General features: G+C 42.2%; 1 protein-coding gene and 1 non-coding gene across 2 annotated transcripts in view; both read right to left on the minus strand.

Annotated features, from left to right (window-relative positions):
- The window catches only part of ZHX3 (zinc fingers and homeoboxes 3), a 127,369-nt gene that overhangs the window by 96,914 nt on the left and 5,984 nt on the right, over nucleotides 1-24,471 (minus strand). The gene's annotated exons all lie outside the window — the stretch shown is intronic.
- Nucleotides 13,207-13,339, minus strand: LOC114007034 (small nucleolar RNA SNORA64/SNORA10 family). Its single transcript, XR_003548693.1, has one exon. It is a non-coding gene; the product is annotated as a small nucleolar RNA SNORA64/SNORA10 family (small nucleolar RNA).

A 24,471-nucleotide genomic window follows, 5' to 3' on the forward strand; every position in this document is an offset into this window, starting at 1 on the left:
CGTAATGGCTACATTGCTGGACTCCCATGTAGCCAACCACAGTTCGAGTCCCAGACCTGGTGGCTTAAACTCACGTCGGGCGTGTGTGCTTGTGTGCCTAAGATCCTGAAAATAGAAGGGATTGTGGCATGGCCATCCCCCATGGGGAATGATATCTTGCTTTCTGTCTCTCTGTCTTTCAGGTGAGTGCACGTGCCCTATAGCAAAAAAAAAAAAAGAAAAAAAGAAAAAAAAGAAAGAAAGAAAAGAAAGTAGTTAGATTATTAGATTATTTAAGAAATTTTGTGAATCAATAAAATGTGTGTGGGGGGGAAGGAATAGAAAACAACTGTAGACACCTGAGAGTGTGGGAGGAGAGTGGGAAATGGCAGAGAGTGAGAAATAGGGGTAAAATATATACATACACACACACACATATATATATATATACACATATGTATGAAACTAGAAATGGAAAATTATTAATGATAATATATATGATTAAGCCACTATGCAGTATATTCTGGATGGGAAATCACATTTTATATGCTGTGACAATGTTCAGGGAATGAATGTAAATTAATTAATTTCTTAAAAATGTTTCAGAAATTAAATAAATAAATATTTTTCTTATCTCTAGTCAAAACTCTCCAAGGCTCCCCAAGACAGAGTAATAAAAAAAAAAAAATCATTTTCAGGACTTCAAAGCCATGCATGATCTGTCTTCCCCACTTCCATTATTCTCTGACCCCATCTTATACTACCTTCTCCCCTTGATTTCTCCGCACCTGGACCCCATACTGTTCCTCACACATGCCAAACATGCTCCAGACTCCTGGCCTTCCACATTCTATTCATTCTGCTTTGGCTGAATAGCATGAATCAATCACTCATTCCAGGAAGCCATACTGGCTCCTCTATCTCCCCTCAAAACTCTATTCAAAAGTTATATATCATAGGTCACTTCTGACTACCCCAACCAAAAGAGCCCTCAGAGTCCCATTCTATCATCTGACATCCCTGTACTCTGCTCTATTTTTCTACAGAGCATGTACTGCCACCTGTCAATTTATATTTGTTCATGATATGTCTTATCTTCTGTGTTAGGCAGCCACTAAACTCACCCCAGTGATATCTGCCTCCTGCATATCCATGCCCTTGTGTAACCTCTTCTCTTTGAGTGTAGGCCAGACTTAATGATTCACTTCTAACAAATACAAGACAGCAGATGTGATGGAACGTCACTTCCAAAATTAGGTTATATAAAGACCATGGCTTCCATCTTGGGTACTCTCTATTTTTCTCTCTTGGATCATATACCTCCTTGGGGAAGTGAACATTAAATCATGAGGCAACCCTGTATATGGAAATGTGTGATGAGGGACTGAGATTTAGAAACAACCATGTGAGCTGAATAAGCAGGCTCTCCCTTCTCCCAAGTCAATCTTTCAAATGAGACTGTATCCCCAACCTACAGCCTAACTGCAGTCTCATGAAAGACTGTGAGCTAAAGGCACTGTAACTCTAAACACATTGGAGATGGTGGGTGGGGCAAGAGGATGAAGGGTGATGGGAAATAAAGGAAATAAGATTAGCAAGATGTTGATGTTGTTGGAGTTACAGGGTGGATTCATGGAGGTTCACTATACATATTTGGAAACTACTATAATGAAAAAACTCTTAAACAGGATGACATGACTGTTGCTGCAAGTGTGCTTGCATGTGAGTCGCTGAAAGAACAAGCAAGGCAGACATCTGGGCAGCCCTGGAAAATTATCATCATGAAAAGGAGTGGGGGGGCGGGGCTGAGCAAGCTAAAGCACCAACATGTCACTCTTTACTTGTCCAACACCTTCAAATAAGGGATGATCAGGCTATAAGTTGCCATGATGAGGCCATCAGGTAGACAGCCCCTTGAGAGTGACTTTGTATCTGCCCACCTCTCCAAGAACACAGCACCCCAGAGGCCTGGCCAGAGAAGGAACAATGCTTGTCAGTTTCTAAGCACAGACTTTGAGCTCAGAAGGTCCCTACTCCCTAGTGTTGAGGAATAATTCAAGGCACTTCTCTTTCAATAAATTCAGCCAAATCCTTCTTCTTCATCACCTTAAGACTTTGAAAAAATAAGAGTTCATCTCACAGAGAGATAAAGAACCCCTACTGCAAAGAAATGGCCCACTGACTAGTCATGGTGAGCTCTACAAAATAAGCAAGTACTAATGCTTCATGGCCTAAATGTTGGCATAATTATTCTTTGATAAGATCTTTTTAAGTCTTATTCACAGTGTTATTTGCTTTATACAAAGGACAAAAGAAGAGTACTCCTCCCCTTAGCTAAAAGATTAAAAGTTTTGAGAAAATGGGGATCAGGTACTCATAACTTCTCTACCCTGTGTTCTATAGAACTTACTTGCAAAGTCACTACATGGAGTACCCTGCAGAAGTATCTTTCAGTTTAGGAATGTAATTTCAACAATGTATCCATTTTGGGACCAGCAGTTAGCCTAACAGCTATGTCGCTAGACTCAACTGTGGGTCAAGTCCCGGACCCAATGGCTTAAACTCACGCTGGGCACGTGTGCATGTGTGCCCAAGATCCAGAGAGGAGAATGGAGGAGAAGGGATTGTGGCGTGGCCATCCCCCTTGGGGGGTGATTTCTCGCTTTCTGTCTCTCTTTCTCTCTCTGTCTTTCTGGCGAGCGTACACACCCTATAGGAAAAAACATCTACCAAAAAAAAAAAGGATCCATTTTATCCAAATTCCAGTGGAATTGGAATAAAATATGGAAGCTCCATAACATTTCTTACAAAAGAATTTTATCAGTTTTGCTGCTCTTTCTAATCAATGTTTTTTTAAAAACTATCTGTTCAGTGTCTCTCAGGGTAACTTTCTGGCATATGACTTTATGCCAATTTAATAACTTACTGAATGTCCAGATAACAAGTAACTTGAAAGGATATCAAAAATGCTGGGTAACAGCTTGTCTAGTTGGAACAAAGGATCTAACTGAACATGCACAGAGATGCACGACTGCTTAGAAGCTGGTAGAACAGCGCCGCTCATGTTTGGAACCAGCAGATGGTGTAATGGTTATGTTGCTGGACTCCCACATAGTCAACCACGGTTCTAGTCTCAGGCCTGGCGGTTTAAAACTCATACCAGGCACTTGTGCATGCCTGCCAAAAATACTGAGAGAGTGGAGGAGAAGGGATTACAACATGTATCCCTCCTGAGGGGTGAATTCTCACTTTCTGTTTGTCTCTCCAGCAAGTGCAATTGCCATATAACAAAGAAAAAAAAAAAAAAAACACCACTCTTGTTTTTTTCACTTACCTAGTGAAGTGGGAGATGGATGAACATTTGACTATGGGATCAAGGATCTGCATCAGATAACAACTGTGGAGGGCTCTGATGGGTGTAATACCAAACACCAAAAGATCTGTTCTCATGAACAATTTTACCCAGAAATTGCTTTGCTACTCACAGTACGATTCAGTATCAGCATAACATTAGAGAGAACTTGTTAGAAAGGCAGCCTCATGGGCTGCACCCAGACCTACTGGATCAGATCTGCCCAAATGATCAAGTAATCTGTAGGCGCATCACAGTTTACAAAGCCTGGGATGAGGGGATTACTATCAATTTGGAAGGAGGTTTCCAAGCGCTCTTCCTGGGGCCTCTCCTGTTTCTTATTTTTACTCCTGATTCACATGAGGATATCGAAGAGCCCTTATCAAATCCCAAGTGACACTAATCTAGAAGGAAACAAATGCACAAGCACCTGTTGAAAGAGACCAGACTTAATAATAAGTCTCATGAAAAGACAGACACAAGCAACCAGGAATTTGCTAAAGAAAAGTAATGCACACTTGAATGTATTACTACAAATCACACCACTTCTGAAGAACCAGCAGTAAGTCTGGCCACACATTCTAACAAAGCTGACAGCAAAGTACAGGCACAGACAAAGGTGAAGGATGGGAAGGGAAAGGAACCTGGAGAGTCTGTCATGAGGAATAGCTGGGCTGGAGGACATTAAACTTGAAGAAGTGACTAAGTGGAGACAGAATGGTCATATTCACACATCGGAAGGACTGTCTCAAGACATTTCATTCTTCAAATGTGTTTTTGAGCATCTGCTATGTGCCAGGCATTATGCCAGGAGCTGAAAATACAGAGTGAAAACCAGAACTTATCTCCCATTTTCTAATAATGTTTCCTGCCTAGTAAGAAAAATGTGTCTGTTGTTTCAAAAAGCAGACCTATGGCCAATGGAAGCCAAGTGAACGAAGGATGTAGACACCATACAAGGAGGTCCCTTACAGTCAGAGGGCTACACCTTTGTAAAGGACTCATAGACAGAAGTGTTGAGGCTCCCCATCAGTAGGAAGAAGAGATTAGAGAAGAGATGATCAATCATCTCTCTGGGAACTACCAGGCCAGTGCTAGTATTTCAAGGCTGGAGGATAATTGGGGCCAATATCATTCATCTAAATAATATATGTTTAGAATTATGCTACATTCAACTTAGCTAAGAACTATTTTTGAAAAACTTAACCACGATTTAAGAGTTATCAGCTAAGGGGCCAGCAGGTGGTGTGGTGGTTAAGGCATTGGACTCTCACATGGCCAACCACAGTTTGAATCCTAAACCTAGTAGCTTGCTTTCTCACTTTCCTTCTCTCTCTCTCTCGCTCTCGCTCTCTCTCTCTCTGGTGAGTGTGTGTGTGCTCTATAGCAAATTTAAAAATAATAGTAATAAATGAAATTAAATTATTCTTTAAAATTATCAGCTAAATTTTGTATGTACATGTAAAGGATGTCTATTTTAGTTTTAATAAATTAATAAAAGTCCACATTAACATTTTAAGCAACAACGTTGCTCAATAATTCATTTTAGTTGTATGCTTCCTTTTTCAATGGCCCTCAAGACTACTCTATTTCATGTTCCTTGATATAGCTTCTGAGTTTCTCAATCCACTACTGAAATTATCTAAAGAATTAAAAATTCCCTTTTGGGGGCTGACAGGTGGTGTGGTGACTAAGGCACTGGACTCCCACATGGTCCACCATGGTTTAAGTCCTGGACCTGGTGGCTTGCTTTCTCACTTTCTCTCTCTCTGTCTCTCACATGGTGAGACCACATGCCCTATAGCAAAATTTAAAAACAGTAATAATAAAAAAAAAAAAAAGAAAAATTCTTAAAAAAAAAAAAAAAACAACTTAGGGACCAGCAGATGGCATAATGGTTACATTGCTAGATTTCTACATGGCCAACTGTGGTTTGAGTCCCAGACCCAGGAGCTAGAAACTCACTCCGGGCATGTGCAAAATCCCGGGAGGAAAACAGATTAGCGACTGTGGCGTGGCCATCCCCTTGGAGAATGATTTCTCACTTTCTGTCTCTCTGTCTCTCTCTGTCTCTCCAGCAACCGCACATACCCTATAGCAAAGATCTGTCTCTAAAAACAGAAAGATTTTGGGGCCAGCAGGTGGCATGGTGGTTAAGGGTGCTGGCCTCCCACATGGCCAGCCACAGTTCGAGTCCTGGGCCTGGCAGCTTGCTTTCTCACTTTCTCTCTCTTACTCTGTACTTCTCTGGCCAAATATAAATGAATAAATAAAGTAAAATAAGAATAATTCAAGAAAAATTCCTTTTGTTTTTCCAGAAAAAACAAGAGGGAGGGTGGTGAAACTAGATTCCTGAAGATGCAAATAAACAATATTTACAGAGAAAAATAATACATAAACCACTTGAAAGTTCAACAGAACCACCAAGCTTTTCATGGAATGAGGCAGGATATAAATAACAAAAAATAACATCCAAAAAGTTGGAGAATTTATTAGGTAAATTGATAAACTGTTATAAATAATTATGTAAATTATGTACCAACACAGGAAAATACTTATAATGACAATGAAATAATACAAACTTGCACAATTCTAGCCATGTAAAAATGATGTGTGCATGTGAACAAGAGTAGGGAAAAATGTTTTTAAGTTTATTATCTAGCATGTTAGGAATTTTTTCTTTAACTTAAAATTTCTCTTTTACTGTTGACTATTCAAAAAAATATTTTTATAATGAATGCATCTGAAACCAAAATAACTAACTCATTATAACCGTAAGAATTTGTACATTGCAAAAAATGAAACAGCAAAGGTGACACATAGCTTGATCTTCATGTTCAATTCATTCTTTGTCCTTTATAAAGCGATTTAAGTTCATAAACAACCAAAAGTAAAGATAATGAGATTCATGTTATGAAAAGTACTTAACATTTGAGGAAAGTAAAAAGGACTTTGTACAGCAGACGCCCATGAACCTTGAGTAAAAGCAAAACTACATTTTTGGATTCTATTTTGCTTTTCACCTTATTTGATCTCGCTTAACATTACTCATGCCAAGTTGCTTTTTTTTCCCCTCCCTCTCCCTTCTCCTCAAGTTCATAGACATGGAGGAAAAAATACACAGCAGCTCTGTTACACTTCTTCCCAGCAATGCTATGAAATGTGGCATTGCGGCTCAGTTTCAGAGAGAGTAAGATATAAGGAATATCTGACGACTATCTGTCACCGCAGGGATTATCAGGACTGAGTTGACAGGGCCAACAGATCTGGGTTCAAGTTTTCCACATGTATAACAGAATAATCTTACTCATCCCAAAATGTGATGTGACGAGAAAGTCCTTAGGACATAATGATGCTTAAGAAATGCCTATCCATCCTTTTTTCTCATCTTCTACTACACACGCATACATGAGTTCTGTCTGTTAGGAAATCGTATGGGTCCTTATTTCTAGTATTTTCCAGAGGCATTTCTCCACCTTTCTCTACCCTGCTTTCTGCCCAGCAAGCTGATTCTCATATATCACATCGACAGGTGCACACTAGCCTTGGGGTCTGGTATTGTAGAATCATCGGGGCCTGTCTGCATGTTCATCTCAGTTTAAGATAAACCCCGAACTGCCCGTTTTCTCCCTACTTTTGTTCAAAGTATAAATGATTCTGGAATACTGTAGATAAGACTTTATAGGTCAGAGTCTCAGCGGGAGACGTTGGCATTCTCGACTTAGGATAACTCCAAAAGAGTTTATTTAAGGGGGTGTGGGTAGGATGTATAGTGTGGGCCCTGGTGTGCCTATTTGTCTCTCTCCAAAGAGACAAATAGGTGAAGGTAGTTATCAGAAACCAGAAGAGACTGTCATTTGAGAGAGGCCACCTTGAAAAGAACAGTGATATTTGGTTGAGGAATGCAGCCAGTCCTAGTGGAGTGCCTGACCTCCCTCACTCTCTCACCTCCTATTTCCTCCCCAATCTCTGTCCAAGATTTAGCACTGGCTAAACCCAACCAGATGTCAAAGGGCTCAGGGACCTCCCAATAGGCCTGAAGAGTCCCATAGCTGAACCAGCCTCCTCAGACCCCAGGGGAATAACATCAGTTTCTAAACCCCTGGGGCCCTGCAAGCTAGCAAAGAAGTTCTAGGCATCCCCATATTTTAAATCTTCAGTCGATGTCAGTTATGGTGTCCAATCACTAATCTCTTAGGGACTGGAGGAAGGGGAAACATGACGTCTTCTCCAACATCCCGTCCTTCCATTTGTGTTAGTATCTGAAGCGTGGAGTTAGAAAGCAGAGCACAAGAACAGGCTTTCCAAAATAAAATGGCTGTTTTAACCACCAGCATGAAGTAACCAATTCCATCCCACACACACCACATACAGCTTCCACTCCCTCCCAACTCCCAGAAGAAGAGAGGAAACTGAGGCCCCTAGAGCGTAAGTGTATAAGGCAGAACCGAGACTGGCTGCCAATCCAACCTTAACTTCAAAGGCCATCATCTCTTCCATGGGGTCTGTGCTGGCCAGCTGCCTGAAGGCAAGTCAAAGGGAACACTGCCCGTGCCGCTCAAGGACCTGTGTTTAGTCCTAGCCGCATCAGCTTTTTACTGGCTTAAGACAGACTTAGGAGGTCTGGGGTGCTCAAGTCATCCCAAGACTACAGAACACACAGAGGTTGAAAATCTTTCTTGGCAGTGTCCAAAGACACAGAGTTAAGGACTTTGGCTCCAGCTGTCAGCACCCACCCTGTGCTGAGTATTCTCCATAACTACAGAGTTGAAAAAAATCATCCAATTTCTTCAATATGTACATTTCAATTAAAAGATCAGAAAGTAAAATGTAAAGCACAAGAGAAAGGAGTTGTACACAGTTCTGCCCGGCAGAAAAGTGTTACGGAAGCAGTGCGGAGGCTATTAAGAACAGTGCACTGGGTCACATGACAACATGTGAAACGAGGAGCAGGCCCCAACTTTCTAAGCCTCCATATCTCCATCAGAATGAGGTCAATAACATTATCTACTATTAATGATTTTATTAACACATGGTTACTGCATTACGCTAAATAATGTGTGAGACAGTCCCTGGAACACTGTGAGAGCTCAATCAATGCTAGCTTTTTTTTTTTTAATCAGTTTTATTTTTATGATAGAAAGTACCTGAGCATGTACAAGAGATAGAGAGAGGGAGAGAAGCACCCTCGACAGGGTTTCATTATACCGTGATCCTCTCTTCCCAGTCCTCTGCTCTTTAGGATCCTGAGTGCCAGCACATGCTCCTGGGGTGTTTTTCAGGCTGACATAGGAGTGGAACTGCAGTTGCCATCTGGCTTCCAAGAGGTTAACATTACAGTATGGTCACTCACAATGGCTGGGCTTCTTTCTTGTTTCATTTTGTCTGTTTTTTTTACTTCTTCAAAGAGAGCGAGAGACAACAGATGGCCCCACAGGGTCCTTACACTGAGATCCACCTCCAGTCTCAGCCAGCCAGGATCACAGCAACGTGCACAGGGACCTTGGGATCCAAGACTGGCCTTCCATTATGGCTTCAGCAACAGGGAATGTTGTATTACCACTGTGCCACCAGAGCTGGCTATACTGGTTCTTTTTAGACCCAATTGGAATCGGTTAAGTGTCCTCTAGCTGGAAATCAATGTCTAAGGTCCTCATGGAATTTTACCTGTACCCTAGGACTTAAAAGCCTTTCTTTTAGAGGGCAGTATATTACAACATTACCTATGTAACCAAACATAACAGTAAAACTATACTGGTAAGACCACTGAGACAACAATATTCAATTAAATAGATGTTTTACAGAGTGTATGCTCAGAAGGGAGTTTCATGAGGGTGGGTTTCAGCCAACAGTAAGTTTAACAAGAGATTGAGTCCCAAGAAAAACCTTACTAAATCTTGAGGCGATTATTAGGAACACACTATGTAGAATAAGGAGGGAGGTTAAGGTTACATCCAAAGAAACCAGAGATCCAAAGTCTGAAGAGAAGGACTTGGGAAGTGAAAGGAAAGACAGCTTGCTTCAAGTACTTAAAGGGTTATATACATTACATATTGTGGGAAAGACTCACTATAGAAGTCCAGTGGGTCAAAGCCACAGTCTGGGCTTCCTGTGAGGAAGAATGTTCTTGAGCTAACAGAGAGGTCTCCTACATAAGAAAGGGAGTTGGTATGTCATCAGTGGACATACTGGAAAACCCTATCATCACTTCCTACCTGAGAATCTGCCATCCTGGTATCTTGTTGGATCACCAGAAATAAACATAGCAGGAATCAATAGATTATATGCAGTTCAAATGCCAGCATTTCTACCCTGACAACAACAGCCCTTGAGAAAGTAACATGAGAGTCCAAATGTAGTCCACTATTACATACTGAAGCAGTGCTACTCCATTTGAGAGGTATTCTAGTTATTAAAAATAAATTACAACGGGACCAAGAGATGGAATAACGATTATATCACTGGACTCCCACATAGTGGCCTGTGGTTCAAGTCCCAGACCAGGTGGTTTAAAACTCATGCTGGGCACATGTGCATGCATGCCCAAGATCTTAAGAAGAGAATAGAGGAGAAGAGACAGCAGCGTGGCTATCTCCCCTGGGGGGGGGGTGTGGTTTCTCACTTTCTGTCTCTGTCTGTCTCTCCAGAGAGAACACAAACCCTATAGTAAAACTCTCTAAACAAAAAAAAAAATGACTAGGCTGGCAGGTGGCATGGTGGTTAAGGCACTGGACTCCCACATGGTGACTACGATTTGAATCCTGGATCTGGCAACTTGCTTTCTTGTTTACTCTCTCTCTCTGCCTCTCTCTGGTTAAATTTTTAAAAATAATAATAAATAGGGGAGAGCAGGTGGCAGGGTGGTTGGAGCACTGTATCCCCATGTGGCCAACCGTGGCTTGGGTACCAAATCTGGCAGCTTGCTTTCTCACTTTCCCTCTCTCTTTCTGTCTCTCTCTGATGACTATACCAAATTTAAAAATAATATTAATAATAAATAAAATAAAATAATAAAGAGAAAATAATGATAAATTAAATAATTTTTTAAAATAATAAATTACAACTCTAATTTTCCTTAAAAATTAATTATTAAGGGGCCAGCAGATGGCATAATGGTTATGTCAGACTTTCATGTAGTTGACTGTGGTTTGAGACCCAAACTGGTGGCTTAAAACTCATGCCAGCCTTGTGCATGCCCAAAATCCTGAGAGAATAATGGAGGAGAAGGGATTGTGGTGTGGCCATCTTCCCAGGGGGTGATTTCTTGCTTTCTGTTTCTCTGGAAAGCACATAAGCCCTATAGTAAAAAACTCTCTCTAAAAAAAAAAAAAAATTACTTATCATTATTATTATCATTAAACCCAAAACTAGATTAAATTAAAAAAAAAAAAAAGGTACCCGTACAGGGCCAGTAAATAGCATGGTGGTTAAGACACTGGACTCCTGCATGGCCGTCCACAGTTAAAGTCCTGGACCTGGAGACTTCTGGAGCCTTAAAAATCATGCCAGGCACATGGGTATGCATGCCTAAAATTCAGGAGAAAAATGAAGAAGGGATTGAGCTACAATTGTGAGTTTTAACCCACCGGGTCCGGGACTTGAGCTATGGTCACATAAATGGGAGTCCAGTGATTTTTCACTTTCCCTCTCTCTGTTTCTCTCCAGTGAGTGCACAACGCCTTGTGGCAAAAACCTAAAAAGAAGAGGGGGAGAGGGCGAGAGGGCACAAGTACAACTTGTCATATTATTTTGAAAAATAACGCCAAGAGTTTGTTTAGTCAAAAGCATCATAGCTTTTTGCTCTATAAGGCTCAGAAAACTAAACACTGAAAAAAATCAAGGAAATTTCTAAAAATCACAGACACTGGGAAGAAAGTGATTGGATATTTTATTTTCTTTGTTTTACATGCTGCTTCAAAAAAGACAGACAGGTTTGGGAATAGGAGATTTAAAAAATAATAAAAATAATTCAAAAGAGTAGAAAAAAAAAAAACATTTGAAAGACAAGCATGAAAGTTTGGTGACATTAGCCACCCAAAATTTTGTTAAAATTCCAGATGTGTGACTTGTATTCCTAGGTACACACTGCAGTTTCAATCCATCTTTATTTTTCTTTCACCTGCAGGGAGCTGGTTAGCAAGAGGGAGGATGGAAAGGTAGAAACTCACCTTCCACTTGGCCTATTTGCTGCCTTCAGCAGCTATCACAATCCAACACAGGAGTTAGTGCTCAGAACCATGGAGGCAACTGTAATATCAAACCCCAAATTGTGGAATCGCAGAAGACGAGACACATGCAACAGGTTTTGGAGTTGGAGAGAGAGAGTGGAGATCGAAATTCCCAGGCAAGAAATGCAAATCTTTAGAAACTCTTCAGAAGCAATTCAGATTAAGCCAACTTTTTCCTTTTGGAATATGGAGACAATTCTGATTAGTTCTAGTTAAATAAATTTCTTCCGCACACAAGGGATATTATTATACCTGAATTTCAGCCTTCTGATCCAGTGAGAAATGGACGCCCTATTAAATGACTACAATCAGCCGCAGATACCTTCATTATAAAGTGTAGCTTTCATCTAAACTGGAGAAAGCAATCTTTGTCCTAGATCACAGAGTATTTCATTGTAACTCTATCCTTTAAGTACCGTTTGACTGGGAGACAAGTAAGTAAACAGGGTGCTAAGTGCTATCGAAGAAGTATCTGCTTTATGATCCAGGAGAAACAGAAAAAGAGAAGTGGCGCCTAACCCAATCTGAGGGGTCAGGGCAGGGTTTCTGGAGGAGGGGGCACCTGGGATGAAGCTGGAAAAGCAAGTAGGGGTTGGCCTGCTGAAGGGGGAGGGCTCATTCCTTTGCTAAGGGGTAAAAGGAGGACCAAGGTCAGATGCCTGGAAATGCTGTGATTTCTGGACTGGTCTAAGGATTTGAGGACTAATAAAGGGGCCAAAAGATAAGGGGCCAGAGAGACAAAAGAACTGAGGAGGAGAGCATTTCAAGGCAGGAACAGATCACAGTGTAAATGGGTACAAGTCAAGTCAGGTGAGGGCTAGAGGCCTGGAACTGGCTAATGGCAAAGGGGCCTGAGTGTTCTTTGTCTGAGACATTTCGGGGAAGTGGCAGCGACAGAGGCCAGAGCACAGAGGGTTGAATTGTTAGAGGTGAGGAAGTAGAGACATGGATAAGGCTACTTGCAGGAAGCTGGCCTCAGAACAGGGAATGAGCTAACAGGAAAAATAGGATCAAATTTTATTTTCCAGCCTGAACCTCTCCCCTGAGCTCCAGACTCTCATCTCCTCCTGAACTCATTTCCCTCTCCCCCACTATGCTCAGTGTAACACTCTGGCCTCCCCTCCACCCTTTCTCCATGCAACAACCTGGGTGGTCTTTTAAACTATAAATCGGACCTTCTTACCACTGACTCTCAATGTACAATGGCTGCCTTTAGAATAAACCTTAACCCTTTGCCGTGTGGCCTGTAAGTTCCTGGGTGAGCTGGTTCCTTTACCAGCATTTCTCCCTCTTGTTTTCCACATGCCCTCCTTGTCTCCATTCAGTCCTCAAACCCTGTAAGCACATCTCTGTCTTAGGATCTCTGCTTAGCGGCACCCTCTGCCTAGAAATGCTCCTCTCTTGCCCTCCCTCCTGCAAATGAAGCAGATCAAGGCTAAGCCGTCTATAATGGAAAAGGCCACCACGAAGGTCCTCCTCCACCCCACACCCAGAAGGTCACCCAAACCAAGTCCTTCAGAATTCAGGGTTCCCAGTCCTCCTGGTGGTATATTTCCTGGCTGGCACCATCAGAGGCTTTGATACCGAGACCCAGGCCGTGCTCATTTCTCTCTCTCTCTCTCTCTTTTTTTTTTTCTTTTTCCCCAGGCCTATTGCACCCCTCAAGGGAAGAAAAGCCATATGAGGCCACTCCTGGGTTCCAAGGGGATCTTTGCTCTTTTTCCCCTTTACGAAAGTCAAATGGATGAAACCAAGTGTGACTGTGCAGAGCTGAGAGAGTCATTTCTCTGTTGTTTATTAGCTGTGTGGCCTTCGTAAAGGTACCACCTTACCAGTTTTCTCATTTCAAAAATAGTAAACAGTGTCTGCCTCCCCAGTTGTTAGGAAGCTCACCTCAGAAAGTATGTAAACACCCTGGTTCTAACCCACGTCCTCCCTGATCCAGGGGCCTCACTCCCAGCTCTGTGTGGCTTGCCTTCACCAGGAACTGGTTGTAGGCCTCTCAGACCTTCCCAGCCTCTGTTTATGGAGACAGGAGGATTGCCCTCTCTGTTCAGGCAGGGGCTACACGGCGCCTGCCTCAGCCTTCTCAGAGCTCCCTCCACCACTGCGTACAAACACACACCCACATACCCCAAATTCATCTCCCATCCAGGAGACACTTCTTTTTAACCATCTCTCCTCTGCCTCAGTCGCTAGCTCCCATCCAAGGCCTGGTGTGTGAAGCCTCCTAGGCAATCGCCCACTCTCAATCTCTTCCTCAGATTCTGTGGGCTGGCCACTGACACCGAGGAGCAACCTGGGAAGCCGTGGTCTAAACTCAGCAGAGTATCCATCATTCTGGGCCCCCTCAGCCCCACGGCTACCTGGATTTTAATTAATAACAACTACTGGATTGTCGGGACAGTCATGATGCATCTTTGCATAGAGAAACACAGAAAAATACGTCATGACTTTCCTGACAACCTAATGTGTCAACTGTTCTAAGCCACTGGGGCTTCGGCGGGGTCCATTACAGTAGCTGGCACTTCTCTCCTTGTTATAGACTACGTTTAGTTGGTTGAAGAGAGGAGGATGGACTCTAGTGGTGAAGAAACCTTGCACAAAAGCCTGGAGCTAGGATTACACGAGGCCTAATGATACATCCCCTATTTAAATATTGCTTATCCTTGTCCAAAGTACTTAAACTATGATTCTTCATTTCATTTAACATACCATCCTCATCATCACTTACTATTATTGTTATTTTTTAAGAGTTATTTTTGCTATAGGGCACGTGCGCTCGCCAGACAGACAGAGAGAGACAGAGAGAGAAAGCAAGAAATCACCCCCTAGGGGGGATGGTCACGCCGCAATCCCTTCTCCTCCATTCTCCTCTCGGGATCTTGGGCATGCATGCACACGCGCCCAGCGTGAGTTTTAAGCCACCAGGTCTGGGACACGAACCGCGGTCGACTACGTGGGAGTCCAGTTAGCCATTACGCTAACTGCTGGTTCCCACTATTATTGTTATTAATAACACTTCATAAATGAAGAAACAGATAAGTTAAGGCCCCACAGCTAGTAAATGGAGGAACGAACATTGGACCACAGGACTCCTGACTTGTTATCTAAAGGCATTTTTCTCTATAGCAGCTAGTCTCTCAAAGCCACTTTCTAGTGCTGCATCAGGGATACTCTTGGCTGAAGTACAAGGGTGCTGGAATGAAACAAGAAAGATAGGCAGACTGGCAGACTTCATTAAAGGCAGGCTATGGAGGTATTTATAAACACAACGCCGTGGAGCATAACTTTTGACAGACAACAGGGACCAATAACCAACTCCCACTGGCAAGCTCTGAAGCAGTAATTCTATACTTCCTCTGTCTTCAGAGACCTTACAGCATCAACTCTGCTCTGACCCCTTGGTGCCTCTAGAGGTCCACTTCACAAAGAAAACAGAAGTTTTTACAACAGAAATTCCAGTCCCCCACTTCTCTGTATCCCTAAGTAGCCTTTCCTCTCTCCACACAGTCGAACAGAAGAGGCAGCTCTCCTCTGGCAATGCTACTGGCCATCCCCATGCCTATCCCTCCACCCAGTGAAGAGACCCACTCAATCTTCTGTCCCTTCTCTTCCTTGAATCTGCCTTCTTCTCTGCTTCCTTTCCTCAGCCTCTGAATATGCTAGAGCACCTCTAATCCTGAAATCATCCCTTGCTCAGGAAGCCCACAGCCCCTTCTTATCCCCACACTTCATAGCTGAGCCCCTTTAATGAGCAGCAGCAGTAAACCACGGATTCTCTATTCCATCCACTGAAATGTGGTGGTGAATGCCAAAACTGTGATCTTCACCGATAGCTCTCAGGAAATAAATTCAATGGACGATTCTCAATATTTCTCTTAGCTGATCTTTCTATGGCACTTGACACTGCTAACTCTCCTTCCTGAACTTCTCTCCTGCCCTAATTTGTAAGATCCCACTCTTCTTCTGATTCTCCACCTCTTCTTTGTCTATCCTTGTTTTTCTTTAATAATTGTTTAATTTTATTTATTCATTCATTTATTTTAATTTTGACCAGAGAGAAACAGAGAGAGAGAAAGTCAGAAAGCAAGCCACCAGGTCCAGGACTCGAACCATGATTAGCCATGTGGGAGTGTCTAGTGCCTTAACCACCACGCAACCTGCTGGTCCCCTCCTTGGTTTTTGAATAGGGTTGCCTTCTTCCACCTCCCTTCAAATGTTGGTGTTCCTGGGATTCCATCTTTATACTTCAACTTAGCTTATGTACTCTGCTTTTTCTGTTCAGTTATCCACAAACGGCTTCGACTGATAGCTATACACTGGTAATTTCCACATTCATATCTCCAATCCAGACCACTCATGGGTGCTTTCCACATCCTGGCTACATTTGCCTGCCAGTATTTCTACTTAGATTCCATGAGCACCTCAAACTCAACATGCCTAAAACCACAACAAGCATCTCACATACCACACTTGTTCCTCCTCTTTCTGCATGGATGAAGAGAGCTTTAACTGAGTACTATATCAGTCAGCGTTCTCCAGAGAAACAGAACCAGTATGAAACACCAACCTGTGTATGTGTGCACATATTCTGAATACACACACACACACAGTAAGAGATTTATTTTAAGAAACTGGATCACAGAATAGTAGGGGCTGACAAGTCTCAAATCTATAGGGCAAGCCAGCATAGTGGAAATTCAGGTAAGAAATGCTGTTGCAGTCTTACACCCCCTCTCCCACTCAAATAGGCATCCCTGAACACAGGATCTAGCCTCTCACCTCTGCAGTCCAAGCTCATGCACAGGCCTGACACATAGCAGTAGCTCAATAGGAGTGTATCAACTGGGTATAAAGTAAGATGCTATCAATGAGAATGGGGCAACAGGATGTGGGAGGAACTAAATCATGATGAAGAAGAACCAAGATCTGAACAAGGACTATGCTACAAATCAAGACAATTCACTGGGGCATTCATTTGTCAGAATTACCTTACCGCTACATCTATGACTGAAGAAGACCATCACACAGATAGAAGCGCATCCATTCTAATAGTTTACTTGAATGTCTCAACCACCCTATGAAGTTGGCATGGCAAAGAAAAGACCACGTTTTATGAAAAAATTGAAGTTAATAAAGATTAAGGGTCCTGGCTGGGTTGCTACAGAAAATACCTACAATGGAATGTCTTAGTTCTTCAGTGATAAGAGGTAAAGCCATCAGAAGGTCAAAACCAAATGGAACACTGCAGTTCAAAACCCTGATATAAATATCTAAACCTGAAAAAGGTAAAGATATCTTTTAAACTACATAGGGAATACTTCTATTTTATATCATTGTTTTTAGACTAACTTTTTATTATAATATAATGGTATGTAATATGAGAATGATCATATATCCATTGTTGTAACAATAAGTTTCTGGTTATATAGTAAATATCTAGAAGAACTTTTTTTTTTTTTTTGGAGAGGTTTTTGCTATAGTGCGCGTGCGCTCGCCAGAGAGAGAGAGAGAGAGACATAGAGTCAGAAAGCAAGAAATCACTCCCCAGAGGGGATGGTCACGCCGCAATCCCTTCTCCTCCATTCTCCTCTCGGGATCTTGGGCACACACGCACACGTGCCTGGCGTGAGTTCTAAGCCACTGAGTCTAGGGCGTGAACTGCGGTCGACTACATGGGAGTCCAGCGACATAGCCATTATGCTAACTGCTGGCTTCCCTAGAAGAACTATTTTTTGAAATAATGCCAATGCTTTAGAGATGAATAAGTAGCCCTAGACATCTAAAACTTACCTGGTTTTCTGATTAATAAGCATTACAATTATTGAAATAATAAATATTTAGTCCAAGTATTGTACTTGGGGACATCATGGCATTCTCTGAGGCCACAGAATAGTGGAACCCCTCCATTAGTCATCCCTGTTAAAGATACAGAACAGATTACCTCCACCTGTACTTGCATGTATAGTAAGTTGGCCTTTTCAATCCTGTTTTCATGTAGTCTCATTTAAGTACAGGTTAAGTATCTCATTTTATTTTATTTTAAAGAATTATTTATTTATTTAATTACATTTGTTGTCATTATTTTTTTAAAAAAAGAATTCTTTTATTTAACTTTATTTATTTACTTATTTTAATTTGCCCAGAGAGGGACAAAGTGAGAGTGAGAGAGAGAAAGTGAGAAAGCAAGCTGCCAGGTCCAGAACTCGAACTGTGATCAGCCATGTGGGAGTCCAGAGCCCTTAGCCACTATGCCCCCTGTCGGCCCCAGTTATCATTATTTTTTAATTTTACCAGAGAGCTACAGAGAGAGAAAGGGGAAACAAGAAAGCAAGCCACCAGGTCTGGGACTTGAACCATGGTTGGCCATGTGGGAATTCAGCACCTTTAATCAACACGTCACCTGCTGGCCCCCCCACATTTTAAATATATGGCACTAGAAAAGCTTCAAATTTTGGATCTCTTTCATATTTTTTAACATTTGCATATAAATAATGAGATTTGGGAGGATGAGATCCAAGTATAAACACAAAATTTGTTTATGTTTCATGTATATATATATTACACATATGGCCTGAAGGTAATTTTATACAATTTTTTTTCTCTGCAGCATTTTGACTGCAACTGGTTACATGAGGTCAGATGTGTAATTTTACACTTGTGGCATCATGTCAGCATTCAGAAAGTTCTGAATTTTGGAGCATTTGAATTTGGGTATTAGGGATGTTCAACTTGTTTTATACAAATCTTATAAACCAAGGCAAATCAATTTTATTCTAGTTGACAGACAATAGAAGCAAATGCCTCTGGTCATGATAAAAGGCAAAAAGTGGGACTAGAAACCAGGCCTTTCTGTCCCCAAGCCTATGGTCATTCTACAACCTTATCATGAGGTCAGAGAAAGACCATGTCTAATGCACTCCCTTTTGATGTCTGCCATGTTATCTGACACAAGATAAGTATGCAATACATACATTATTTGGTAAATAACCAAATTCACTTTCTTACAGTGACCTGTATGATAATATGGGGCATTGAAGATTGCCAAATATCTTGGTTTATAAAACGTTACTGGCATTGGGGGCCAGAAGGTGGCTTGGTGGTTAAGGGCGTTGTACTCCCCCATGGCCAACCGCGGTTCAAGTCCCAGATCTGGTGGCTTACTTTCTCTCTGTCCCTCTCAGATTAAATTAAAAATAAATAAAGTTAAATAAAATAATTCTTTTTAAAAAATGTTACTGGCATTATCAGGAATAAGCAAAAAGAAAATGCCACCTTTTCTAAACCTACACGTTGATTCTTAAGGAGATCAGAACTCTAGGTCAGGGTCCCATTCTAGCACAAGAAGTAGCCAGAGATATGTTTTTCAGCTTCCTCGGAAAATAAGAGTCAAATCAAGGGTACAGTGGAACAGTGAAAACAGAGCCTAAACATGGAAAAGGAAAAACTGAATGCAAGCTCTCAAACATAATGATGACCACAAGCAAGGCTGGCACAATGGCCCAGCTATAACTGACTTATCATGGCAAGAAATGGGCTTGTCAAAGGAGAGAGACTCACCCAGGGGGAACACAATCACTGAGCAAGCAGCCGCTGCGGCAGGCCCAGCCCCAGGACCAGGTGCACAGAGGTCTACAGCAGGAACTTGGCCTTTCTGTGAGCCCCGTTGTGCTTAGCCACGTAGAGAAGGAAGAGAACAGCTGGGCTCCTGCAGTTTACTGTGTCCCCACCCCACAGGGCCCACCTGCCCATGTCCCTGAGAAAGATACCCCCAGGTGACATGTGAGTGTTTGAGAGGCCTGCTCACCTCCTTTGAGGGAGTACAGTACCACCAAGCCACCTGCTGGCCTCCTTTGAGAGGCAAACTATCTCCTTCCTATGAAGTCCTCATGAACAGCACTTACAGCTCCATCTTCCCCCAACTCCTAAACCATATATCAAAACATTCTGGTTTTCCATTTCCGACCACACTACCATATTTCCAATTCTTTTAGATCTCCACTGTAATCCTAAGATCATTTTCAGCTACGCTCCTGTAAAATCCCTTCTCCACCATACATTTCTTACTATCTCATACATTATTTATGAAAACGAGTTATCCAGAATACAGAATTGAAGTATTCTGGATGAGCGAATCATTTTAGATAATGAAAGGCTAATTCATTAAGCGCCAAATGTTTCTGTAATCTTGCTAAGATAAATGATGCCTCAGTAAACAGAAAACATCAAATATAATTTAATAGTTCAAAACTTTACCCATCCTGCAAGATCCAGTCCAAGTCCTTTTAAAGCATCCTCCAATCTTTCCTTGCCACCTCTACCGACCACCAGAAATAAGCTCTCTTTGAACTGTGGTCCTACAATATTTTTTTTTTAACATTTTTTTTTTACTAGACAGACAAGTTCCCCTAATAGGGTCTTTACACTATAACCCATCCCCAGCTTCAGCCAGCCCAGATTACCAAAAAACGCTTATACTCCAGTGTGTAGAGGTAGACCCCAGGACAGGAACCTGGGACCTTTCCTTGTAGGTCCAATTACAATATCCCTGTGCCACCATTTGGTTCCCTACAACATTTTTATTATACCTCCTTTGCAGCAGACATCATGGTCTGTTTGAGATTAAAGATCTAAATGCACCCTAACTTTTGAGTTAGTTCCTTGAGGGACCAGACAGTGGTGTGGTAATGAATCTTCACGATCTGTAAAGCAGATCCACAAGGGAGATGGCTGGTTCATGTCCTCCCTGAGTACTCAGATATATGTGTGTGTGCCCAAGATCTGACTAGCTGAGGCTGGAGCTGACTTCTGGGGTCAGACTCTGTAAGGGGTGTTATGTCTTTGTCTCTGTCTCTGTCTCATTCATATAATTTTTAAAAGGAAAAAAAGGATTTTAAAAATAATAAGTAAGTTTATATGTCACAGCAGACGTGCAGACACTTTAGAAACTAAATAATCGGGAACCAGCAGTTAGCGTAATGGCTATGTCGCTGGACTCCCACGTAGTCGACCGCAGTTCGCGTCCCGGACCCGGTGGCTTAAAACTCATGTCGGGCGCGTGTGCGTGCGTGCCCAAGATCCCGAGAGGAGAATGGAGGAGAAGGGATTGCGGCGTGACCATCCCCCCTGGGGGGTGATTTCTCGCTTTCTGTCTCGATGTCTCTCTCTGTCTGTCTGGCGAGCGCACGCGCCCTATAGCGAAAACCTCTCCACAAAAAAAAAAAAAAAAGAAACTAAATAATCTCCGTGATTCAACATTATGAAAAGCATCATAATACCACAAAGCCTTCAAGGTTCCCAAGCTCTGTAGGGGAAAAGTATGACATGAAAGGACATGCAGCACCCTATCCCCCATCCTCGTGGGGGGGCCCTACATGGTGGTGCAGTGGTAAAGCACAATGCTCTTTGAGGCTGACCCACATGGGAAGGTTTGTGTCAAGAGATCTTCTCAAGTAGAGCAGGAATACATGTGCCCAGGATCTGGGCTGGCTCTGTTTATTAGTATTCCACAGCTTTAAAAGAAAGTATTTTTCCTAAAAGGGAAAAATACTATGAAGAAAAAATACTATGAATTCTCGTTTTTTTCCTAAAATGAAATCACTTTTTTAAAGTCCCAACTTATAAACTGAAAATTCTGGTCAAGTTGGCTTTGCTAAGCCTCCACTGTCACATTTTCTAGATCTCATGATGTACATTCAAATAGCCCCCTGCAGTTCCCTGAGGAGAGGAGACTGCAGTGGTAGGCTGGTAGGCGCTGCATTTTGGAATGCACCCCAAATACCCCTTAGTTCACCAGTTCAAAAGCCACACTTCTCAGTCCAGAGTGCTAAGAGGAAAGAAGAAATGGAACACACGAAAGAGTGAATCAAGTTTAGGTTCAAGGTCTATAACAACCACTCACTCCTAACAGTGCTAACAACATTCTTTCCCCAAAGCTTTAATGTTTGGGTACGATAAATAAGTGGTGCAAACAGTTTTAAACAACCTAAACACTGCAACTCAAACTCCAGACCTCCTTACTAGTAATAGAGGATTCGAGGTGGTCAGGCAAGAATGGCTAACTCCAGTTTCCTCGTCAATAGTTTTCTTTGATCTTCCTCTGTCTCATAATAAATAGGGAAGAATTTCCTTCACACAAATAGGAAGAATAGGGTAATAGGGGTGCTGGTATCCTGATATTAAATATTTAATCATATATTCATATATATTTATTCATATATCCATCAACTTGGTTGATAACTGCTTTTGTCTTTGGCTTACCATTGAGTTAATGTTTCTTTTTCTTTTTTTTTTTTTTAAGTTTACGTATTTACTTTTCAGAAAGAGGGACATACACACACTCACACACGTACACATACACTCACACACTCCCAATAGGGTGTCATTTTGCCACAATCCTGCCCCAGCCTCCCAGGTAGCCACGATCACAGTCACACTCCCACGCCCTGAGTATTTAGGTCAGTCAGGGATCGGAACCCAGGCCTTCCATGTGGCTCCAGCACTGCAGAGCAGCACCCAACCACGTACACCATTTTTTCCTTTTCATCTAGTATCTTCAGAGACAGAATTGTGTCATATTATGTTAATTTTACAAATAACTAAAGGACTAGCTAGTTTACAAAGGAAAGCTTTCTAAACTGGATTATTCCCTTCTCAGACTTTCGGAACAAACCAAATCATAATCTGACCTATCCCTGTTAGGATAACAATTTGATTAATAAATGTGTTCAAAGACCACCAGGGCAAAAAAGGACTGTTTTCCTCTGCCACTAGCATCCCCAAACTGCTCCGCTTCCAGTTACTTTGTAGAGCATTTCTGTTTCTGTCTTTACTAGCTGTCCCTTCTAGCTGTGCTGCTAATGTGGCAGTCCCTCAATTCACTGCTTCTGGCATCTAGTGGACCTGGAAAGCCACACTAAGGCATGGGCTGAGGCTCCCTCCTACCAGTCTCACTCTTCTAGCTCCCATGTCCTTTACCATCACAGCTGCCTTTCCCAAACTTGCCTGATTATAAAGAACTATCAAGTGTCAGAGTCTGGGGGTAAAATGTACGCTTTCAGTCTCTTCTTCTAGAGATCCTAGCACAGTGGGACTGGGATAGAGCCTGGAATCTGTATGTTTAATACATGTCCTCACGTGATTTTCATGAACAGCTTTACAAATGTGCACTATACACCACCAGTGCTGCCCATAGCTTGGGATTCCTTCAGCAACAAGGTGAACCTTGGGCCTTCCAAGGAGATCTTAAAATCAATAATCTTCCAGGTTGCTGCTTTTCCACCCCCTCAAGCAAAATCTTCTAATCTTTAAGGCTGCTATAGGCTAGCCATACACCTCTTCCGGTGGCTGGGACCTCAGACCTCCCTCATTAGCTGAAAACTTGGCACACTTTCCTTTTCTCTCTCCCAAATATTCTGCCCTTCTGATGGCTTTTCCCACTGTATGGAGGACCCAAACAACTCTCCAGCCTCTCAGTTACCTGCCCTCCTTACCCTCTGCCATCTTCACTGAGCTCTTTCCAACTGTTCAAACCAGTAGCAAACTCAGAAACCTATCGTTACCAGTGAGCAATTAATTGCTCCAACTCCAAAATCTTCCACCCACATGTCCTCTTATTACTCAAGCATTCCAATACACCCAGTTCCTTGACTTCAATGTCATGGCTTTTCTTCAGCTCATCCATCCTAAGCACCCTTACCTATCATGTCAATTCCTCCCTGGCCACTACCTATAATAGTTCCCTATAGGCCTTCTGCCACTCACCTTCAGTGAATACAAAATTGTACCTTCTTTGTTCCTAGGCCAGGCAGCTGATTGTTACTGGTGCCCCAATCATGAAATTCATGGCCTCCTGCCTCACTGAAGCCCTGCCTACTGGTAGAGCCCACAGATACTGTCTCAAGTTCATTCTTCTTCCTAGCCTCCTCATTTGTTCTCTGATCTCTTCCCACTTTTTGGGTTTTTTGTTTGTTTGTTTGTTTGAGAGGTTTTTGCTATAGGGTGCATACACTCGCAAGAAAGAGACAGAAAGCGAGAAATCACCTGGGGGACATGGCCATGCCACAATCCCTTTTCCTCCATTCTCTTGGGATCTTAGCATGCACGCACCCACATACAGTGTGAGTTTAAGCCACCGGGTCCGGGACTCGAACTGCAGTCGACTACTTGGGAGTCCAGTGACATAACCATTATATCAACTGCTGGTCCCTCTTCCCACTTATTCTTAGCAGACACTCTCACCTTTATCTCAGAGAGATAACAGAAACCACCAGATTGATACTCACTCATAGGCCATCCTACCAGAAAATACAACTGTGCCCAGATGTTCCATCAGGAGAGCTCATTGTGCCTGAGCTGGGCCTGCTGTTCACTTCACTATTTCAAGTAAACTTACTGAGGTGAACAGTACAAAAGTCCTATATCACTAATGAAAGGAAAATAAAATAGCATGACCAGCCTCTTGAAAGATCTCTTCACCCTAGGAATCTTTCTAAAGATAGGGAAGAGTTTAAAAAAAAAAAAAGAAGAAGAAGAAGAAGAAAGCTATCCTATCTTCAAAACATTTAACAAGCTTAAATGAAAACATGAAGTTGCCATACATCAATAGAATAATCATAAATTCCCAAGTCAAAGAGTCAATTTCCAGATAATTCTTATAAATTCAAAACCATGATCAGTGAAGGAACACTATGTTACTTATTATTTTCTTACAGTTTACCTATTCATTTATCCATTTCTTCCATAAACGTGAGACAGGAAGAGAGACAAAAGGTCCCCATCCCTTGATCTACCCCCAGCCTCACCCAGCCCAGTTCTCAGGCACACACATGTACACCTGGCATATACAGTGGGCCCTGGGGTGCAAATCTAGCACCTTCCCATGAGGGTCCCGTTGCATTACAGCTGTGC

Source organism: Tupaia chinensis, unplaced genomic scaffold (genome assembly GCF_000334495.1).
Source record: "Tupaia chinensis unplaced genomic scaffold, TupChi_1.0 Scaffold000115_1, whole genome shotgun sequence".
NCBI lineage: Eukaryota > Metazoa > Chordata > Mammalia > Scandentia > Tupaiidae > Tupaia > Tupaia belangeri.